We start from the raw sequence: 14,696 nt of genomic DNA on the forward strand, positions 1-14,696 counted from the left end.
CATTGTGAACATGAGCTGTGCTGGATTTAGAGAGAAGAGGCTTCTTTCTAGCAACCTTTCTAAGCAGAACATACTAGTTCAGTCTTTTTCTAACTGAACTGTCATGAACTTTATCATTTAACATGCTAACTGAGTCTGAGATGTAGCTCTCCAGGTTTTTTGTAGTTTCTCTGAGCATTGCACAGGCTGATCTTGGGAGAATTTTCTGGGATGTCTTCTCCTTGGAAGATTATTGCACTGTGACAACACACATCTGAATGCTGCCACCAAATTTTTCGCTTTAATACAAGTGCTTAGGCCCTCCTAACTCCCTTGAACGCAGCACAGATGTGTAGGTTTTTCAGACGACTATAGCAGTAGACAGTAATTTGAGTCTTTTAAAGCATTTATAATGAGTCCATGAGTCTAGCAGGAAAGATGAATGGCCTGCGCAGGTCAAACAACAGTCAAATTGAACATTTCCACTAATCTCGATTAAACTAAGTCATTAAGCAATTGCTACTACACATCAAACTACACAAAATACACACTGAAAAATCCTTCACAATATCTTAAAGTAATATGGTGTTAATATAAGCCCATTACACTTGGCTTGCAGAATTGTTTTTGTTTGCAAATGTGTATATGTGTCTTTCTATGATTATCTTTTATAAATGTGTATAAACAAATGCTGTGAAGTTATCTTTATAAAAGATCAAGAATATCAATAAGATCAATGATATATAAAGAAAAATAGTCAGTTTTGCTGTTTTTTGACTACTTTCTTCTTGTCCGTGTGGACACATGTAAAACTCCTTTCAGTCTATTACTCTTCACCTCCTGATTCCTCTTTTAAACCCCCATTTCCATCATGGTAACTGATGCTCTGTTATCAGGCAACACATCAGAGACTCTTTCCTCCCATACTGCACTTCCTTTGACCTTTGCCCTTTGATCCTGTTGACTGCTGTGCTTTATTTTACTGTCCTCGTCAACAGAGGTCTCTGATCTGCCAATACATTAAAAAAAAAAAAGACAGATCTGGCGTGGATGTGTATTCCTGCATGTGTTGTGATACATCCAGATGGCTAGAAATGGTTTGGAGAAGCCAAGCAAAAAGACGATGACAAGCTAGGTCCTGAGAGGTAAGGAGCAAATACAGAAAACTAATAAACAGCATCCAGTGTCGCTGACCTACAAAGTTAAAGAGTTCACAACTAATGCATGAAGCAGGAGGAAAGCAAGTGTAACAATCACCTATACACAACAAGATCATGGTCAAAAGCAGAATAAGACTATAAAGCAGGACTGTGCACTCGTTACCTCAGATAAAGCTCAAAGTAGAGTGTGATGCTGTAAGGGGTTATGAACAATGATAAACTAATAACCAACACAATATTCTGAGTGGCTGCCAAAGCCTGTGCAAAACCTGGACAAGGCACAATGCTGATCTGTATGAAGAGTGGGTGGTGTGCCCCACTTCAACAGCTCATTAGATCATGACGGCCAGTGCAATGATGAACAAGAGTGATGAGAGAGCATTTATCATGGAGAGAGAGAGACAGAGGGTTCAAGTCCACTCAAAACATTCCTGTGGGTAAGTGAGGATAAAAGGCAAGAGCTTTGCATCCTAAATAAAATCATTAATAACCGTCACTCTGACTTTATTGTTCACACTAAATTAAATCTGATATGGAGTACTGTAGCTGGGGTTTTGGTGCAAAGCTCTTAAATTAAATTTTGCAACTGGCTCTACATTGGGTTGGGTTGAAAATAGGCATTCGCATTGTAACAAGGCTAGTAAGGAAATTGTGGGTTTTATTTATATGCCATCCTCAGAGTTTTTGCCTATCGAGCATACAAGCCACTCTTCTGTATCTGTTACTTTGTGACATTAACTGTAAATTCACGTGTTTTGTGCATTGTATGCTGCAAAAGTCATTCGTGATAAAGGATGTCTTCATCTTTTTGGGCTTTCTTCAAATAACTGACTAATCTAAGTTTAATCTGAGCTGATTTAATAATAAACTTTATAAATGCTTCTGTAAGTGAGACCCTTGTATCCTTTGGTTTCAGTGATTGCTTATCCAAGTGGTATGCAAAACAATTTTAAAAATGCTGTTCTGACATGGTATGTGTACACAGTGGGGATGCCAACAGAATAAGTGAGGCAAGCAGTGTTTGCTAAAAACAGACATCATGTTTGCATTAGAGCTGGGCGATATGAGATTTTTTCATATCACGATATGTTTTTTTCATTTCAGGCGATAACGATATCTATCACGATATAAGCCAAATAACTATATTTGTAAGATTTAAATGTGCCGTTGCTCACAAGTAAAATGTGAAATAATCAGCAGCTTGTTTTTATTTAAATATTTATTTCCCATAATAAGTTCAACAGGGTAGATGTACTTAAGGAACATGAGACTTTTTCAGATAAATAAAGGCAAATATTGCAAACTACACAAAAGGCAGCCGCTAAAGCGTTTAAGTTTCAAAATAGAACAAACAAAACAGACTAAATTGTCAATTCCACTTAGAAACAAAATATTAATTCTAAAAATAAATCTTAGTTTGTTTTACAGAAGAACAGACAAAACTGACTAACTTTTGTCAATATCAAATAAACTGAGAACTAAAAGGAAATTCTCAATCTCTCCTTGTTGTATAGCTGAGCTTTTCAAACAGTTTTAACAGTTACTTTAGTCTGACAAAAGCCGAATGACGAATTAGCGCTTCCAGTCAGAGACTGAGGCTACGTCCACACATACACGGGTATTTTTGAAAACGGAGATTTTCCATTTTCGTTTTAAAAAATAATCCCGTCCACACATAAAGGCAGAAATGAAGGAAAACGCTGCTATGAACATGCCAAAGCAGCAGGTGGCGCTAGATTCCTAACCGTGCCTAAATGTTGGCCAATCAGAAGTCTAGAAGCCTCGGTGGGAAAAAGTAAACAAAGCTGGGGCATAGAAGCAGAACCGAGTCGTAAGTGTGGAGGGACAGTAACTGTGTGTATATGTAAGCATTTAAACACTGCAGAGAGTAGAATTAACAGTAACAGTATTGTAGAAATTCATTTCACCGAAACAATAACGTGGCGCACAGTGTGACGCATGCACCAGTTTATTGTATTTCCAGACTTGCTTTCGGCACAATTTACAGTGCACGCTACTCTATTTTTGTCAGACTTGAAATAGCCGAAATACCTTCACACTACGGAACTTCTTTGGCTCTTCCGTTTGACAATCTCTCTGGCATTGGAACCATCATCTGTTTTCTCTTCGGTCACGCTCGGTTGATTTTTCTAGTCGGCACACTCATTTCCTCCATTACGCGCTGGCTCCATTACCCGCTGGCTGCTTCCCAAACAAACACACGTGCGGCTTGGCACTTGTGCTGTACGTAACAAGTCACGCGACGTGACGCTGCGGCTGTGATTGGTTCGGCTCTGCGCTACTTAATTTGGATTGGCTGACCTTTTTTTTTTTTTTTTTTTTTGAGGACAAGAGCGGCGAGGTCTATCGCGATAGCTTAATTTCTCTATCGAGTAAAAGTTATATCGCGATACATATTGTTATCGTTCTATCGCCCAGCTCTAGTTTGCATCCATCGTGTAACGTCATGCCATCTTTTGGCCATACTTGACTATTGTCTCTGGGCGCTGCTAGCAAGAGCAGAAGTCTTGCAAACTGAAACAAGGGAAGCAGTATTTTGGCTCTTTTTGTGAGCACATCAAGGATTTACCTGTGATCCTTAATGGAGGATTGTCAAGAGACTAACCACAGACAATTTTGTGAGTTGTACCTCCCTCAGCTTCCACTGTTCAGAGATCAGTTATGATACTGCATTCAGTACTATCTATAACTGTGTAGATGTATATGGAAACTCTAAACTGAGGTAGCTGTAACAAGAAAGCAATGAGAAAATGACACTATGATTAATATCTGAACGGAAACATCTGCTGTGTGGATTTAGGATGTTTTGCGAAGCAGTTTTTAACAACTCCTTTCGCATGCTTGGAAGCACCAGCATCATGACTCAGGTGATGGAGAGTAGGCTCCATATGTGAAGTCTACAAAAAGCATCTTCAGATTAAGCTCAACCGGAAAACAACAAGCGTCCCTGGCTAATATCTAGCTAGCTATTTACAACGCTTGCTAAAACACAATTTTAAAATCACAGTCACCCTAACCCTTAAGTGAAATAAATCTCAAACCAGTAAAAGCTATACGATCTTTTATTAAGGGCTCTGTCTGAAGGTGCTGGCAGTTGAACCAATTTAGCTCAACTGCAAGGTCATGATGAAAGATGCTAGTAAATTCTGATAACCACCACAGAAAGCAAACAGTTAACCTTGCATGAGTGGAAAATGAGTCCGTCTGTTTGCTGTAACTCAAAGAACTGAGACACCTTAAGTGTCAGACTCATTGCAAAAGAAATGGGAGACCTGTAAGTGTTATGTGCATTTATGCAGACTATACTGTAGGCTTGTTGAATTTGATTAAATTGGTGATTCAAAAAAGAATTCTAACAACATATTTGCAACATTTTTCTTATTAATATGACAGTGATTTCACTCCGCCCTAATGTGCACACAAGTACAGCACTATAGCTGCATTTACTTCCTTAGGTAAGTGTATATAATGGCATATTAAAATCAATACAGACCAAAGCATGTTTACTGCAGGTCTGAAGCTCTTCTTTGCAATAACTCATTTTGTTATAGAATAAACTGATGAAAATAAGATGTTCTCTCTTTTTATATGCATATTAAAAGGCATCAAAATTCCCTGCACATTTTCGCATGCCGGGGTATGGACCTGTACGTGCCCATGTTTATGGGTGAATGAATGAGCATTGCGACTCTGTTAACATCTGTATTTTGTATTCGAGTGCTGAAAATGGAAAGTAAATGTCGAAGCTGTAGGCCACCATCTTCCTCTATTTTTCGTGCCTCCTGCAACATTAACTGTCCAATCGCAAGATAATGGAGGGGAAACCAATGTAGCGTTCATACAGAGCAATGCACTACCTCCCTGGTGGATGTGTTTGTGTGTGTGGCTGGATGTGAAGAAAAAAGGAGAGAGACATTCAGTATTAATTGTGTTTTTAGGTAAGTGTTTGTGCTGCAGTGTGTGAATAGGCTTTCAGTTGTTATGGGGTGAAAGAAAGAAAAATGTCAGAAGAAAAGAGAGATTAAGCTCTCTGGGGAGTCTGTGTGTGTGTTTTTGTGTGTTTCTGTGTGTGTCTATGTATTGTGTAGCCACTGCTTTTAAATCATGGAACAGAAGAGTGGCAAAGAAGAAAAAGCTGCATTCCAACGATACCCGGTGGGCTGGAGGAGGCAAAATGAGGGGCAACAGGGGAAAAGGGGGAGCCTGTTATGCTTCTACGCTTTAACAAACAACTCATAAAACACCTCGACACTGCTGGGAACAATACTGGAGACACAGGACCAAACCTATATACGGTGGGGGAAGTAATTATTTGATTCCCTGCTGAATTCCAAAGAAATGAACAGTCTTTAATTTTGATGGAAATTAAATTTTAATCGATGCCGAATACCAATCCAAAATGCAAAAAACAAAAACCACATTACATAAGAGTTAACAAAATTGATTTGCAAGTCAGTAACTGTATATAAAATTATAACTATATGTAAATAAGTATTGGATGACCAAGTAAAACATGACTTAATACTTGGCGGAGAAACCCTTGTTGGCGAGCACAACGATAAGACGTTTTTTGTAGCTGGTCACCAGGTTTGCAGACATCTCAGGAGGACCCACTTGTCTTTACAGAGGCTGCAGCTTGGCAACTTGAAGCTTCTGCTCCCTCCACAGATTTCTTACAGAACTGAGGTCTGGAGACCGACTAGGCAACTCCATGACCTTAATATGCTTCTTTGTTGCCTTGGTGGTATGTTTTTGGACACTGTCACACTGGAAGACCCATCCATGACCCATCTTCAGTGTCTGGCTGAGGGAAGGAGGTTCTGATCCAAGATTTCACAGTACACAGCATTTCTCCTCCTCCAACCACGGTAGGTTGATTTAATGCCTGAGAGCTTCATTTTGGTTTCATGTGACCACAGCGCTTTCTCCCAAGCCTTCTCTGAATCATTTAGATGTTCACTGGCAAACTTAAGGCAAGCCTCTATATGTGCCTTCTTGAGTAGGAGGATGTTGCAGGCACTGCAAGATATCAGTCCATTACAGTGTAGTGTGGTCACAATGGTCTTATTTGTGACTGCGGTCCCAACTGCCTTCAGATCATTAACAAGCTCCTCCGTTGTAGTTATGGACTGATCAATCACTTTCATCATGATCATCCTAATCCCAAAAGGAAGATCTTTCATTGAGCTCCAAATCGAAGGCGATTGATCATTTTATACTTCTTTCATTTCTGAATAATCAGGGCCAACTTAGATCAAATGCTTATTTTACTCAATGACAGGCAAATCAGTTTATAACTTTTACTCAATGTGTTTTTTCTCTCCAACAAAATGAAACTACCATAAAAATTAGAGACTGTTGATTTCTTTTAAAGTGACCAAACTTACTAATTCAACAAGGGATCAAATGATTATTTTCCCCACTACATAGAAGGGAAAAAACGTTAGAAGCCAAGAGAGGTGCATAATGACAACACAAAGTTGAGCGGTGAAAGAATAATGGATATCTCCACAATTCTTAATCTCATGAACTTAAGAGGCTTTGGAGGCTTTATGGATGAAGCACACTCACACTCCCTCTTACAGACACACTTAAACAGCTCACATTTTAGGGCACGACTTGAGCATTTCACACGTACACAATCGAGCTCGTACACTCTAAGAAATGACACACTGATGTTGGTAGCATTATGTAAATGTTTTATGTTAAAACTAATGCCACCAATTGATTTTTAACTTTAAACACAAGTATGTTGTTTTGAATTTAATTAACAACATAAGATTTCAATACAACAAAATGCAGTAAATTAAATCCAACGTAAAAAGTTCATTTAAAATGAAGAGCACTTTAATTTAAAGAGGATTGTCCTAATAGGCTCTCCATACTTCTAAGTTTGCACATGTGCAGTGTGGAAGTTTGATCATCCGCCATTTTCAACTGAGACTTGCATATGCTTAGTATCCTGGATAGAATCCATCGCCATCTGAGGATTATTTGGTAAGTACAACAATTTAAGGATGACAAATTTGATTAATGTATACTAACTGATAAACATCTGACACTTTCGGGAATACTTTTGCATTTTTTTTAAACAAATGATGCCTGGTAAATTTTTTAACACTCTAGTTTGTATACCTCTCTCACGTGTTAGAAGTATGAAGACATTTAACAAATATTGTTGAACCTGCTTCGGTGTAATTTTCCAAAATCTTTTGCGATTCCTGTTAAGGTGAGACTTGCCTACTAAGACCGACAGTTTTAAAATTACTCCCAACATCTACCGCACCTGCTCCCTGACATCAGTAATGACCACCGGGAGCGCCAGCGATCCTGTAGTTTGAAGAATGAAATGAATGTATAGTGTATTTTAGAAATGTGCCTCAATTAACTTGCTACATTGTTTGAAAGAATTCGACTCCATGTTGATTTCTGGTTTAGTGTCAAACGCAGGGATTTAAGCGATTAACATTTTGATTTGTAAAGTATAAGACATGCGTTCATCTGTTGTCATTGAAGTGCAGAATAATGTGTAATACTGTTATATATAATCCATTTAACTCCTTGTATCAGTTTCCATTGGCTATCATCGCTACCGAAGACAGGAAATCATCAAAGACATGCCATTCATTGCAGAGGTCAAAAACAGATGGCCTGCCCTGTTTTCAGAGACTGAGGTAATTCTTACTAACTTTGTTATTGGAAGTCATTTTCATAAGAACTTGTATTTGAAGAACAAAGTACTGTAAATTGTTAATTTTAAAAGATACAAAATGTTTGACTGAAAGTTGTAACATTCTTGCATGTGGCCTCTAATCAAATTAATAGAGAATACTCTCTAGTTGTAATTTTTAATATGTTTCAGGTTGTTGCGGAGTTCGCCCGCATCACCATGGTCCCTTTGTTGTCGACTTTCATGGCCAAGCTGGACCACTACGCTGACCACCTTAGAGTGTTCAAAAAGAAGGGGGGAACAGCTAAACGCAATATCAACTTAATCATGGCAGCCATGGATAGGGTATGTATTTTAGTTGACCTTGATTGAGCTCTGAAATTATTTGAATGCTTCTTCAACTTCTGTGTCTGTCATTAATCAGAATTTTTTTTCAACTGAATATGTGTAAATTTGAATATTTTGTAGATACATGTGAATCAGTGACATGCAGTCAAGTGAGGCACCTTAATGAGAAGTAAAATACTAACAAAAGAGAAATTCAATTTGTACACTAGATTTTAAATTTGCTTTCTGTGTGATTTCAATATTTTTATGGTCAAAATTGCTGTCATTACAGATTTTCTGTTCAAATACAAGGTAAAACGCTGAGAGGAGGCAATGATGATGCTGTGTCTCACCACAGACACACACATGCGCAATCCCACTGCTGTTTCTCTAAATTGCCAACGTACATGTTTGATTACACATGTAATACAGATGATGACTTGCAGACTACCTAATGTATTTGACGAATCTGTGTTACATGTTTAATGTTATTGGTCATAAATGTGCTGCAAAAATGCATGGAGTGAGGCTGATGGAGGGCAGTGCTGAACCCTAAAGGCAACATGTATAAGAGGTACACGTATATGGATTCACAGTGTAATCACATTACACTGAGAGCGCCATTGACACAGTGGATAAAGCAGCACTCTTAGGGAGCATCAGTAAATTTCACAAAGGACAAATTGACACCAAATCAGTCCTAAGCAATGAGACGCACCAATTTTATTTTAATGCATCTCCTATTTATAAATTAATAAATTGATGTAAAATGAATGATTTTTCTATAATTGTTTCCAGGTCATTTGACCAATTTATTTACTACACACAAAAAATGAGACACACCAAACCTAAATAAATTTTAATGCATCTTCTGTAGGGCTGGGCACTTATTGCATCGCTTATCAATATTGTGATAAAACACGTCCTATGTGATTAAAATGATAGACTGCTTTCAAACCTCTAAAAAAAATATGATAATTTAGTTGAGACTATTACTTCCATTAATGTCAAACTTATTATCAATTCAACAAGATAAATAACTGCTGGTTTGTCTAAATAGCACATTTGCTAAGTTTAATTTGCAGTATTTGTATTTGTGAGGCTGCATTGATAGATTTATAGGCAAAAATACTATTATGATCTTTTATTGTAACTCTTATTGTTAAGAAGCTTGGAAAGAAAAGCGTCTGGACTTCTTTAAGTTGCTTGAAGACGTTTCATCTCTCATCCGAGAAGCTTCTTCACTGAAGAAGCTTCACTTTTCTTTCCAAGCGCCTTAGACTACGATGACCTGGATGACTGAGAACCTTCACAGACTTATTGTTATCGCAAAAAATACCACAAAATGTCATGATAGGATTTTAAGTCCATATTGCCCAGTTCTAATCTTCTATTTAATTTGAATATTTTTAGGGGCACAATTATTAAATATATTGTTGAACAATCTAGAATTTATTAAAGCAAAAATGAAAGCTTTCACGTAATGTCAAAATTGAAAAGCTTCGATTTTTGAGTTCATATATTTGTTTATCTGACTCAGAGGAGTCAGTGCCTTACCAATCATGAACCTCACTGCACGTCACTGATGTGAGTTATGAAACATTGCTTAATCACTTATCTGGATTATGTGTTAATATTTTTGACTTTGTTTTGTAAAGAGGTTGAAAGGAACCAAAATAGGAAACTTCCCTCATATTGAGTTCTTATCTCCACCAGAATCCCAGCATTGATGTTCGACGGGAATGCATTCTGAAAGCTGTCTGTCTCTACTTAAATGAAAAGCCAGATGACCTGTTCAAGGAATTCTTGGTAAGTTAAAAAAGGAAAATGATCAGCTATTTTCCTTTTTTTAATTTGGGATTGGAAATGGAAGGTGGACTTACTTGTCCATATGTATATGTACGCAATTAACTTATCTTTTTCTTTTATTTTTATTTATGTGGATCTTGGAGCAAGCAGAGAAACAGAGAAGCTGACTTTGGGAGTCTATGTTGTTCAGACATGAAGGAGCAAACTCTGCAGATACACCTGAGGACATTGGTGTCATCGTAGAAGGATGCACTGTGCTGCAAGCTCTTAGTGATGTGGCAAAGGGTTGTGCCCTCCTGCTTGGATTAATCTACAGTCTAAATCTGAGCTACCCAAAGCACCTGAAATACACATTTGAATTTCTTCAGAAGGTGCTGATGGAGTTGGATGGGAACAACCTATCCATGAAGGTGCAGGTTCTGAAAAACAAACTGCTTGAGTGAAACAGCCTGCACTGAACTATAGAGGACACTGAACTTTAAGGTTCTCGAACCCTTCTCCTTGCACTTCATAAACTGTTCAGTTTGAATTGCCACAAGAACTTCTGCAAGGCCTTTCACTTTTCTGCGTTCTTTGTTCTTGAACCTTTACCAACATCCAACTACACTGAAAAAGACTGCTCCTAACTTTGGACTTCAGTTTAAGTTTTGAAGCAAAGGTTATTTTTGTAAATATGGACAAAAATGACACTAAAGTAATTTCTACCAGCTGTTTGCAGGGCTGTATTGTGGGCTTTTCATTGTAGCCCAATCAAGTTTACATTAAGTCATGTTAATGTTAAAAATGTTGGAATCACAACACTTTCCAGTTTTAATCATTTCAGTTTAACATGACATTCTTTATCTTGTCTTCCTGCACTTAAAATGCACTTGAATATATGTAAAGATTGTTTAAGAAAAAAGATCTAGAAGCATTTGAATTGCTCAAAGTGTGCTTCAACAAGTTTTACACAAAGTGTTATTAAAGTTAGGTTAACTGAATAAACTGGTGTTCAATTTTTTTAATTTACAAACTTAAATAGAATAAGTTGCAATTCTGTTAAAGTGATTTAATCCTATAGTTTCAGTAGAGCGTGTTTTGGGTGAGTAGATTTATCAGATTTACTTAAAATTTGTTGTTCAAATTAAATATATCATACATTTTATATTTCACTAACCCAGTTGTGTGGAACCGGTTGACATAACTGGGTGGAGTAAATACAACATTTTATTTCTTAGAGTGTACCGGAGCCTCTGATTTCCCCCGAGGCCCACGGGACAAAAAAGAGATGCAGTGCAGAGAGACATGTGTGGGGGTTGTTAAATCAATACTTTTGTGACTGCTGATAGATAATTGATCTCATCAGCGGGCCTGTTCATGCACACCCACAACCCTCCAGGAAAGCAGGAAACACAGAGGCGTAGTTCAGTAGAGCAGGAGAGGATGTGAAAGAGGGCGAGGAGGGAATAGCACGGGGAGGGAGAAAAAGGAGAGAGGCAGGTGCACACTCAGTGAGAAGATATAAAAAAAGACACTGAAAGAATTAAGATGGAGATTAGGAGTGGGAAAAGAGAGAAGCAGAAACTGCTAAAGAAAAGGACTGAGCGAAAAAACGGGAAGATTAAACAGAGTTCCTTGATTAAAAATAAGTCACTGAATGGGAAGAAGTTGTCAAAAGAATCATGGAAATTCAGTCTCTTCTTTTCACCTTCCTCTTGGTCTACGGTAATAAAACTCTTCATTGTGTTTTTTATTCAGATGAATTACAGATGCACAGTGGAAGGAGTTGAAGCACTATTAATTGCTCCCATATAATAAGTTATGTAACTTAAAATTGAAGCACTTCATTAGCTTGGATCAGCATAAAACCCTCCTTCTTCAATCAGACCAAATTCAGTCAGGAAATGCAAACTGAAGCTCACGAAAAAAACAAAAAAACATCAGCTGTACAAGCTGTTAGTCTGCAAAAGAAGCAAAATAATGTGGTACTGATATGACATTGAGCAAACTAAACTCTGCCATGCAATATTCCTGAAAGCTCTTAAGAAGGTGCCGATCTTCTAAAAAACACTGCTGGTAGTCTGATTCCTCTGACAGATATCCATTTTGTGCTTTTTTGTAATTATTGGTACACAGGATTAAGCTATAAGAGGCTACATAGAATTGTTAGCAGGAGAATTTTCTTTTCACTTTCACTTTTTATGAAACATGAACGGGGTGCAGGGCAAAAGACACACTGTGAAGCCAGATTTTAGTAATAACTACATGCAAAGCAGTGTATAAACATATGGAGAGAATAACTTTTCAGTACATTATGGGAACTCTCCAGCAGCTTACACCTATTGGAGCATAGCTAAGGAAAGGTTCAGGGTCACCCGATCCATCTCGGACTATAAGCTTTATCAAAAAGTAAAAGCTTTAAGACTAATCTTTTACTTTTAAATATCCTAGGAACCATGAGTGTTGGTAACTGTTTGTCTCCCCCCTTATTTATGCGCCCCCCTCTTCTCCTGTGGTGCTGACTCAGGTGACTCAGCACAGAATACAAAAGCTGGGAGAACAACAGGCAGCCCCAGTGAGCCATTTTCAATGTTGTGAGTGACAGTGAGTGGCTGTGTGCAAAGGAAAATGTTTTGCTTTCTTTGGAATTTTAATTTGGGGTTTTCGATAGATGTAGTGGCTTCCCCTGGAGCCTATCCCATCTATCATGGGGTGAGAGGCAGCTTATACCCCAGATGGGTCACCAGTCTATTGCAGTGATATAACTTGTTGTGAACTTGCCTTATTTGACTATTTTCAACCGGATACTTTTAAGGTTTCCTCCCCTCATCCCGTGGCCATTCTGCAAAATGTAGCGATCAGTGATAGTTGTGATTTATTCAGTAAATATAAGCTAAACAAAAAAGGAAAAAAAACAGCACCCACCCACCTCTGCTCATTACTGACTTTTTAACTATTTCCATAACATGAATACCAGTAACATAACAGTCAAACGTGTGGATGAGTCACTTTGAGTCTGTACTCACGACCCAAATATCAGTCACACCTATCAAATTCAAATTCAGATCAGATATCGGTCCAATCCTGACTCAACACGACAAAAGGATAATCTATGCAGCAAATCCATTTAATTCAAATCTGTGTTGTTCTAAGTTTACTACACTATGGGTCACCAGCAGTGCATTGATTTGGAAAGAAGGGAAAAAAAGGATCAGCACAACCACCCACGACATCAGGCTTCTTAGCCTGTCTTCAATAATTTGCATAACACAACACAACTGTGCTGGAACATTAAAAAAAAAGGCAATTTGTGGCTGTTTGATCTTTTCTCAACTTTCTGCAAAGAGCCCACAATTCAATTTAGCAATGCAACAAGTCACCCCTTTTAAAATGATTACGACTCGAGACGACCGAAGCCTGAAACACGTACGTGTGATTCTGGCTTAATGGATAAACACTTCAGTGTCTGCGTCACAAAAGCAAAACTACACACAGCATACATCTATTTGCTTTTATCTTAATTGCCACTTGTGGCCAAAGTGTCTTCTGCTCGGCCGAATTTATGCAGTTAATAAGCAGACGAACAGACGCGTCGCAAACAGTGTGATACACGCTGAGAGTGGGAATAAATGCAGTGTGACAGTGCAGTCAAAAGCCTCTGAGGCAATGACAGTAACACTGGTAGGCAGGTGGGAGCGGAGCCGTCTGCTCACCAGTCGCTGTGCAAGACTGACAGCTAACCTCTCAGCACACACACGCACCGATTCTGCCAGTAGTGCCAGTCTCATTTAATGTTGTGCACTGCGGCACATCAAATAGCACGAAGCTAAGGCAAATACAATGTCCGCACGCAGAAAAAATTACCATGAGAATGTGTGTCTGAAGGGTTTTATCCTATTCTTTTTTCCATTTGGCTCACCAGAGACTGCCAGCACCCACCTCACTGTCACCAACTCCATCACTCAGCCTCAAAGACAATTCAGTTCACTGGAAAAACAAAATTCCATGCTTTCCGAGCTGTTGTGTCAGGATGAAACAATGCACAATTAAGTTTTTTAAAGTGGACGGTGGCGTTGTTGCAGAATGAAATGACAAGATAGGGTGGGCGTCGCTTTTGTGACTGTGTTGTGTATCCCCTTCCTGTGTGCTGGTTATGAGTTCAGCAATCCAATATTTCTACTCATTTCTACTCATCCGGACTCTTAAAGCTAGACTGCGCTGATCTATAGATCTGATCTGCTGAATTCAGTTCCATATTTCATCTGTTCACTACAGTGCGAGGAGGAGAGCTAACATTTGGAGCCCATCAGCTTTTCTTTGTGTGGTTTTTGACTTTAATGCAAACTGGCCGTGCCTTGTTTGCTTTAACTCTCGTTCTAAGTTGTTTTGTTGCAGCTAACATATATTGACTTAATATCACTTACAGTGCTATGAAAATGTATTTGCCACATTCCTAATTTCTATTTTTTTTTTTTTTTAAATATTTGTTAAACTTAAATGTTTCAGATCATCAAACAAATTTAAGACAAGACAAGATTATTAAGGGAAAAAAGCAATTAGAGAAAAAGTAATTGCCCCCATGTTAAATCATGGGTTAACCATCATTGGCCGTTATTTTAGCCGTGATTTTTGGAAAGCTGGGTTCACAGAGACATCAATGGGAGAGTTCCAAGGAAAACATTCGGTGGAAAGCTCGAAGGTTTGCTTCCCGTTACATATGGAGTAAAAGTAACACAGGATTTCAGTCAGTC

The 14,696-nt window shown here is 38.3% G+C and overlaps 1 protein-coding gene across 2 annotated transcripts in view; it reads right to left on the bottom strand.

The window, feature by feature from the left end:
- garnl3 (GTPase activating Rap/RanGAP domain like 3) overlaps nucleotides 1-14,696 on the bottom strand; it is an 87,112-nt gene that overhangs the window by 31,772 nt on the left and 40,644 nt on the right. The window lies entirely within an intron of this gene.

This window comes from Diplotaxodon limnothrissa, linkage group LG7 (genome assembly GCF_057381915.1).
Source record: "Diplotaxodon limnothrissa isolate DT_005_m linkage group LG7, D_limnothrissa_male_GT1.1, whole genome shotgun sequence".
In the NCBI taxonomy this organism is placed as follows: domain Eukaryota; kingdom Metazoa; phylum Chordata; class Actinopteri; order Cichliformes; family Cichlidae; genus Diplotaxodon; species Diplotaxodon limnothrissa.